Source organism: Tenrec ecaudatus, chromosome 7, assembly GCF_050624435.1.
Source record: "Tenrec ecaudatus isolate mTenEca1 chromosome 7, mTenEca1.hap1, whole genome shotgun sequence".
NCBI classification, from domain to species: Eukaryota; Metazoa; Chordata; class Mammalia; order Afrosoricida; family Tenrecidae; genus Tenrec; species Tenrec ecaudatus.
Genome location: NC_134536.1, coordinates 130,440,090 through 130,448,207, shown reverse-complemented (window position 1 = coordinate 130,448,207; position 8,118 = coordinate 130,440,090). Strand labels below are relative to the sequence as shown.

Genomic DNA, 8,118 nt, shown 5'->3' with positions numbered 1-8,118 from the left:
CATCAAGTAACTAGCTCATTGGTAGGTGCTGTTGGGTGCTGTGGAGTCCATTCTGATGCAGTGACCCTGCATGCAGCAGAGCCAAATGCTGCCCTGTCCCCGTGCCATCCTCCCAGTTACTGCCATCTTTGGGCGCATTGGTGCAGCCACTTTGTCCGTCCACACTGTGGAGAGCCTGCCTCTTTCTTGGCGAATCCTCCACCGAGCCTGGTGCTTGTCATAGCTAGGTTCTGTGTCACCTGGCTGGACCAGGATTCTCAGTGGTTTGGCAGTTAAGACCTTGTATTCCTCGATGATGAGATCTAACGCAATGTAATCAACCCGGGTAAGGGGATCTACTTCGAGCAGACCATCAGTGGGAGGAGGATTAGGGGGGACGCAACACCCGGATTGCGGTCACAGCCCTGATGTAGTCCTTTGAAAGGAAGTTCCCTTGAGGTATGGCCAGCTTCCTATAAAAGTGGGTGCTGAACGGCACGAGCGGCGGCGGCGGAAGTGACCGGCGAGTCCAGTCCTTGCCGGCAGTATGCTCCCCTTGTCGCTGCTGAAGACAGCCCAGAATCACCCCATGCTGGAGGAGCTAAAGAGCGGCGAGACGTACAACGGCCACCTGGTGAGCTGTGACACTGGATGAACATCAGCCTGCGGGAGCTCATCTGCACGTCCCGGCATAGAGACACGTGCTGGCGAATGCCAGAGTGCTATATCCGTGGCAGCCCCATCAAGTACCTGCGCATCCCCGACGAGATCATCGACATGGTCAAGGACGAGGTGGTGGCCAACGGCTGTGGCCGGGGTGGCCTGCAGCAGCAGAAGCAGCAGAAAGGCCGCGGCATGGGTGGGGCTGGCCGAGGTGTGTTTGGTGGTCGTGGCCGTGGCCGTGGCGGGATCCCAGGCACAGGCAGGGGCCAAGAGGAGAAGAAGCCAGGCCGACAGGCAGGCAAGCAGTGAGCTGCATCTTCCACATCCTGAGCCTTGAGGGGCGGGGGGAGGGGTGCAGCTCATCCCGAGGTGGCATCTCGGCCTGCGTGCAAACCTGACCAGAAAGCAGAGGTGGCAGGGGGCTGGAGCTGCCCTGTCGGTGTTTCCTTCCAGACCCTCATCAGGAAAGCCCTTTTTTTATTTTCCAAGCAGCGATGCGAGTTGTACCCATCTTGCTGTTTTTGATTTTGGGATGTAGTTGTGGGACACCCCTCCCCAAGTTCCTGCATACGGCATGGTCCCATGTGTGGAGCAGCCCAGGCGGATCCCTGGACAGCAATAGATGGGTGGGTTTCCCTTCCTCTGGGTGCAGAGAGCCTTCTCCAAGCCCTAAGAGGCCAGTGTGGGCCCTGGAGTGGAGTCAGAGCTGCTACACCGTGTTCTCAGAATAAAGCCAGAGGTGCTGGCCTCTCACTACCTGAAAAAAAAAAATGAAATTTTAAAAGAATAAATAAATAAAAGGGGGTGCTGTAGAACAGGGGTGTCAATTTTTTTGTGGCCCGGAATGTTCTGAAATAAAATGAAAATAGAAAATATTGTTATGAAGAAATAGCACTTAGGGGAGATTCAGGCAAGACCGTACACACAATGCCCTAGTTAACCCTTTAACTACTGAAGACCAGTACACACATAGCCCAGTGCCTTTATTTGGGGGGAGAGAGGCTGTGGATGTGTATGAACGCGCTGACTCAGTTCCAGCGGCGTTTGGAAGCGATATGTCTACCACTCTCAGTGGCACCTAATGCAAACAGATCCCAATAGAGAAAAGATTGAAAAGAGCACTCTGGGCGGTGGTGTCATGAATCATACGTAGCGGCAGTGCTAGTTCATAAGGGAAGCCATTATGATTGTGCATCATGTTTGTCGGCTGACCAACATTTTGTGTTTTTTATTAGTTACTTTGTTATATTTTTCTGGTCACAACATAAGAGGTAAGCAAAAAATAGTAGGAGGAAAGCGCTGGCAAGTTTCAGGTTAAAAAGAATAATTTTAGTGTTATAAATGCATTAAATAAAATAAATGTTTAAATAAGAGCAATTATATAATGTTTTAATTATCCTATCCCTATTCCTGAATCCTCACTTCAAAATATAAATTTAACAAAATTTGTAAATGTGATGTGGCCTGTTGTACCCAATGGCCCGCGTTTTGATTGAGTCTGACGCACTACTGTAGGAAAAGGAGTTTTGCTGGAGCTGAATGCTGCCTGTGCCTCATTGACCTCTGGTTCTTTGACCTTGAGCGAATAGCGGGCTATGTCGCATGCCAATCCTGGGAGCCAACAACGGCAGCCTTCTATCTAACCTGCTGACCTGGATTTATTGGACTCTGTGGTCACAAGCCTGGCTGACTGACCTTGGATTCATCCAACTCTGAAGGCAGAAGTCTGTGAGCTTCATTCCTATCTTAGGTGCATCAACCCTGGAAGCTCTGGAGTCAGGAGAAGCCTCCAGCTTAATACCTGACCCACGAACTTGAGCCTTCCTGGATGTATTAGTCTGGGTACTTTAGAAAAACAAATCCACAGAAACTCATGTATAAGGGGGGGTTTTATATAAGTGCACATCAAGAAAACATCCCAACCCAGTGCTGCACAAGCCCACAAGTCCAACATTAACCCATTAACCCATAAATCCAACAACAATCCACAAAGTCCTCCTCCATCTCACAAAACACACACTGTGATGTTGTCTGCAGGAGGAAAGCCCAGTCAGTGAGTGTGTAACCATCTCAGCACTGGCAGGGGTCTCCACACGGCTGCTCCAGCACCCAGGGCTGCATCGGGGTAGGTCCATGTGGCTTCTCCTCGGGGATGTCTTGCAGGAAGTCAGCCTTGCAAGCTGAAGCTGGGAACTGCTAAGGCAGCTGCACCCTGGTCTGACCATCACAAAGCAAGAGACCTGAGAACTAGAAAGGCGAGGCTCACCAAGCCATTTGTCCCTCCTCCCTTCAATTAACCCCACGTGTGTTTATTGGCCAGGTGGGCACAATAAACTAACTACCTCACTGGACTTGGACTCCACCTCTTCTACAACCAGGTGAGCCATTTCCTGATATGCACACATATACGTGGCAGTCTGGGCTGACTAGAGAAACAAATTGATAGACACTCGTGTGTATAAGAAAGAGAGCAATTGTACATTGAGAAACATATAAGAGCGCAACTATACATTGAGAAACATCCCAGACCAGTCCAGATTAAGTCCATAAGCCCGATATTAGTCCATACGTCCGATACTAGTCCATAAATTCCTCCTTAGGCTCACACGGCATGAATGCAAGAAAATCACAGGCCAGTGGGTGGAAAGTCTTGTGAATCCAGTGGCAGGGGAAGCATCTCAACACTGGCCAGGTCTCCACGTGTCTCCTCCAGCTCTCTGAGTGTCTCAACATCAGGAAAGGGAAGGCAGAGAGACTGGTTCTGGCCTCCAGTGAGCTATTTATCTCTGTCTCCCCTCCAAATGAGGTCATGGAGCTGTTCCAGTTGACAGGAGGTTATGTGACTGCCACAGCCTATATCATTGGTTTTGCTTCTCGAGAGAACCTAGCCCAAGAAAATGTTCTTTTCCAAGGACTGGTTCCTCCTGATGATGTGTCCAACGTCAAAGTCTCACCATTCTTCCTTCTAAGGAGCACCTTGGCTATACTTATCCCCAAACAAATAAACTTATTCTCCTGAAGGTCCATGGTGTGTTCAACATTCTTCGTCAATATCATGATTCCAAGGCATCAATTCTTCTTCAGTCTTCCCTATTCATTGCCCAACGGTTTCATGCGTATCCAACTCTTAAAATTGTTATGCCTTGGGTCAGATGCATCTGAATCCTCAAGAGGGAAACTTTGCTCTGTAACACATCATGAGGTCTTCTGCAGCCACTTTGCCCAGTACACGATGTCATTGTTTTCTTGACTGCTGCTTCCATGAGCATTAATTATGGATCCCAAGCAAATTGAAATTCTTGACAACTTCCATGTTTTCTCCATGAATCATGATATCGATTATTGGTCCGGTGTGCGGATTTTTTTCTGTTGCGTTTTCTTTAGGTTGTATTCTTGGATCGTCCTCAATTTGTGCTTCAACTCTTCTTCTCTTTCAACAAGCAAGCTTGTGTCATCTACACGTCACAGATTATAGTGAGCCTTCCTCCAATCCTGATGCCACGCCCTTCCCCACATAGTCCAGTTTCCTGGATTTGCTCAGTGAGCAGAGTGCAGAAGCGTGTTGAAAGGGTGCAACCCCGACACGCTCCTTTTCTGACTCTAAACCACCCAGCATCCTCCGGTTCCGTGCCCGGGTCCGCGTGAGCGCAGTGAAGCATTCCGGTGTTCCCGTTCTTCACAATGGTACCTGTGATTTGTCGTGATCCATGGACTAGAGTCAATCAAACACCTGCAAGCACCTTTCTGGAATTCGCTGCTTTCTGCCAAGATGCCCTGGACGATGACAATTTTCCATATCCTTTCCTGAATCCGGCTTCAATTGCTGCCAGCTCTCTGTCGATGTTCTACTTCCAACTTTTTTTTTTTTAACAATTTATTGGGGCTGATACAATTCTTTTCACAGTTCATACATATACATACATCAATTGTATAAAGCACATCTGTACAGTCTTTGCCCTAATCATTTTTTTCTCTTTTCTTCTTTTACATTTTATTAGGGACTCAAACAACTCTTATCACACTCCATACATATACATACATCAATTGTATAAAGCACATCCCCACATTCCCTGCCCCGATCATTCTCAAAGCATTTGCTCTCCACTTAAGCCCTTTGCATCAGGTCCTCTTTTTTTTTCCCCTCCCTCCCCGCTCCCCCCTACCTCATGTGCCCTTGGTAATTTATACAGCGTTATTTTGTCATATCTTGCCCTATCTGGAGTCGCCCTTCCCCCCCTTCTCCGCCATCCCTCCCCCAGAGAGGAGGTCACATGTGGATCCTTGTAATCAGTTCCCCCTTTCCAACCCACTCACCCTACACTCTCCCAGTATCGCCTCTCACACCCTTGGTCCTGAAGGTATCATCCACCCTGGATTCCCTGTGCCTCCAGCCCTCATATGTACCAGTGTGCAACCTCTGCCCTATCCAGCCCTGCAAGGTAGAATTTGGATCATGGTAGTTGGGGGGGGGGGGAAGCATCCAGGATCTGTGTTCTTCATCGGTACTACCTCGCATCCTGACTGACCCATCTCCTCTCCTAAACCCCTCTATGAGGGGATCTCCATTGGCCGACACTTGGGCCTTGGGGTTGGCCAGGTTTTCTACGAAATGTTTTGGCATAGGGGAGCATTTCCAGCAATGCACATGTTTGTTGAAACGTCTCAATTAGTATTTCATTAATTCCTGGTGACTTGGTTTTAATCAATGCCTTTAGTGCAGCTTGGATTTCGTACTTCAAGGCCATCAGTTGTAGATCATATACTAAAAAATCCTGAATATTGACCAATTCCTTTTTATACAGTGACTCTATGTATTTCTTCCACTTTCCTTGGATGCTTCAGGCATCCCTGTAAAATCCTTCAATGTTTCATCTGGAGGCTTGACTTTTCCTCCAGCTCTTTCAGAATGAGCTATGCTGAGTGTGTTGTTCCCTTTTGTTTTTCTCACTCTGGGCCTTTGCACATTCCACGATCCGGAGATTATCTTTCTCTCTTCAAGTCACCCTTTGGAATCTGTCTAGCTCTTTTATTTCATTATTTGTTTCCTTTGCTTTAGCAAAAGTTTTCACTTTTTGTTCGAAAGCAAGTTTCAGAGTCTTGTCTGACGTTTTTTTTTTTTGTTGTTGTTGTTGCTTCCCCCCCACTTTCTGTCTTGCAAATGACCCCTTCCTTTCTTACTGTCTGGTGTCCCGGATGTCTTCCCACAAGTTCTTTGGCCTTCGGTCGCTAGTGTGTGTTCAGTGCATCAGTTCTTGAGATGGTTTGTAATTGGCATATCCTAAAGGTCATACTTTAACCCTGGTGGGTTGGTTTTAATGTCTTCAGCTACACCTTGAACTTGCACATAAGCTGCTGATAGTCTGCTCTACAATTGGCCCCTAGCCTTGTTCTGACTGATGACATCGACTTTCTCCATCTTCTCTTGTCATACAGGTAGTAGATTTGATTCCAGCATATTCCATCTGGCAAGGGCCATGCACATGGTCGCAGATCCTGTGGCTGAAAAGAAGTACTTGCAGTGGATACGTCTGGTTGGTCTTGCAACATTCGATCCTGCTGTCTCCACTGTCCTTTCTGTTCCCACGGCCGTACTTTCCCGTGGCTGGTGCTTTCTCTTTCCAACGTTCCCAATTCAGTCACCAGTCGTTATCAATGCATCTTGACTACGTGCTGGATCAATTTTGAGCTGAAGATGTTGGTAGAAATCTTCCATTTCTTCAGCCTTGGCATTAATGGGTTGGTGGTTGGCACATGGATTTGAATGGCAGGCCTAGTAGGTTGTTATTCAGGACAAGCCTGGCATAGGAAAGCAGGAGTAGGCTCCAGCACAAATACTGATCCCGCATGGAATGACATTTCCCATTCAGTTATGTGGGTGCCTCCGGGCCTGTAAGTACCCGTAATTACAGGGATCATTGTGACACACTCATGTGTACTCTGAACTGGTGTTACGGATTGATTTATGCTGCCCAGGAAGGTAATTAGGGTCAAGTCCAAACCCCTAGTACCTGAGCACGTGACCTTCTTTGGAAATGTCAGTGTTTAAAAATCTATAAGGGGTATTAAATATGTTTCCTTATTCAACTTTTTATTATGAATTGGATGAAAGTTTACAGAGCAGATCATCAGCATTATGCCCAACAATTCTTAGACACTCTGTTTCATCCCATGTCTTGTCATCCCTCAGTGTAACAGCACCCAGTCCCATCCCTTCCTGGTGTTTCCTGCCTCCATCCCTCCCCTCTTAACCCTTTTGAACTTTGACCTTAGGTAAATACTGGGCCCTTAATCCCAAATGGTTGATGATTCTAAGGTGTGTGTGTCTCACCAGGGTTATTGCTTCCCTTGCAGCCCTGTCTTCTGGTTGACGGAAAATTGAGTCAGGGTTGAGTTCGGTTCGAGACCCAGAGCAACCAAAGGCCCAAGGCTCAGGGGTGTCACTAGTCTCTAGCTGACCTTGGTCTCCTTTGAGGTCTTGTAACAGGTCTTTTTTGTGAGTCCGATGTATGGGAGACTGTCACTGGCAGTGTTGTGTTCCAAAATGGAACTCGGAATGTCTTTTTTTGTTTTTTAATCATTTTATTGGGGGCTGGAATGTCCTTTTTGCCAATGAATCTGACACCGTTCTTTAATCTCTCCTTCCTGTAGACTCTATGATCATCCAAATACCCGCCCATTTCAGCCTAGGATATTGATCTTCAAGTGTTTCCATTTCATCTTTGACAGCTTCCAACGGTCCTGGATCCGTACTGTGTACATTCCACAGTTTGATTGCTAATGAGTATCTACAGCTGTTTCTCTCTCTTTTTTTTAATTGGGCCACACCAGTAAATAAAGGCCCTGAAAGCTGACCATGGCTTGGGTCAGGCACACCTTAGTCCTCAAAGTGACAGCTTGGTTCTTGCCCACCTTAAAGAAGTTTTGTGTAGCAACTGGTGCCGATGCAAATACATCGTTTAACTTCTTGACACAATAAAATGATCAGTGGAGTCCAAGGGCTCATGGGGGAGTGTGAGAGGGATGGGTGGGGCCCAGGGCTTTATTTTTAAAGGCAGTGAAATTATTCTGTATGCTATTATCCTGGTGGACACATGACATTGTGCGTTTCTTAAAAAAAAAAAAAAAGGCCGTAGGGCTGCCATACAAAGAGTGAACCCTAATGTCAACTGTAGACTTCAGTTAATCATAATGTACCGCATTACTTTGTGAGTTGCAACAAATGTATCAAGATGTTACTAAGAGGAGAAACAGTGCGTGGTGGGAACAGGGAGTATACGGGAACACTCTGTACTTTCTGCACAATCTTTGTTTCTTTTTTTTGTTTTCGTAAACCTAAAACTGCTTAGGGGGAAAAAGAGAACAAAACAAAGTCTATTGAAAAACAAATAAACAAGCAAAGACAGAACACAGAGAAGCATTCTGTCCTGCTCACACAGGGTGGCATGGGTAATAAATGTTGACACAGATAAAGCTCTT

General features: G+C 46.8%; 1 pseudogene; it reads left to right on the top strand.

Annotated features, from left to right (window-relative positions):
- Positions 1 to 526: 526 nt before the first annotated feature.
- On the top strand, positions 527 to 951 carry LOC142452949 (U6 snRNA-associated Sm-like protein LSm4 pseudogene; annotated as a pseudogene).
- The last annotated feature ends 7,167 nt before the right edge of the window (positions 952 to 8,118 follow it).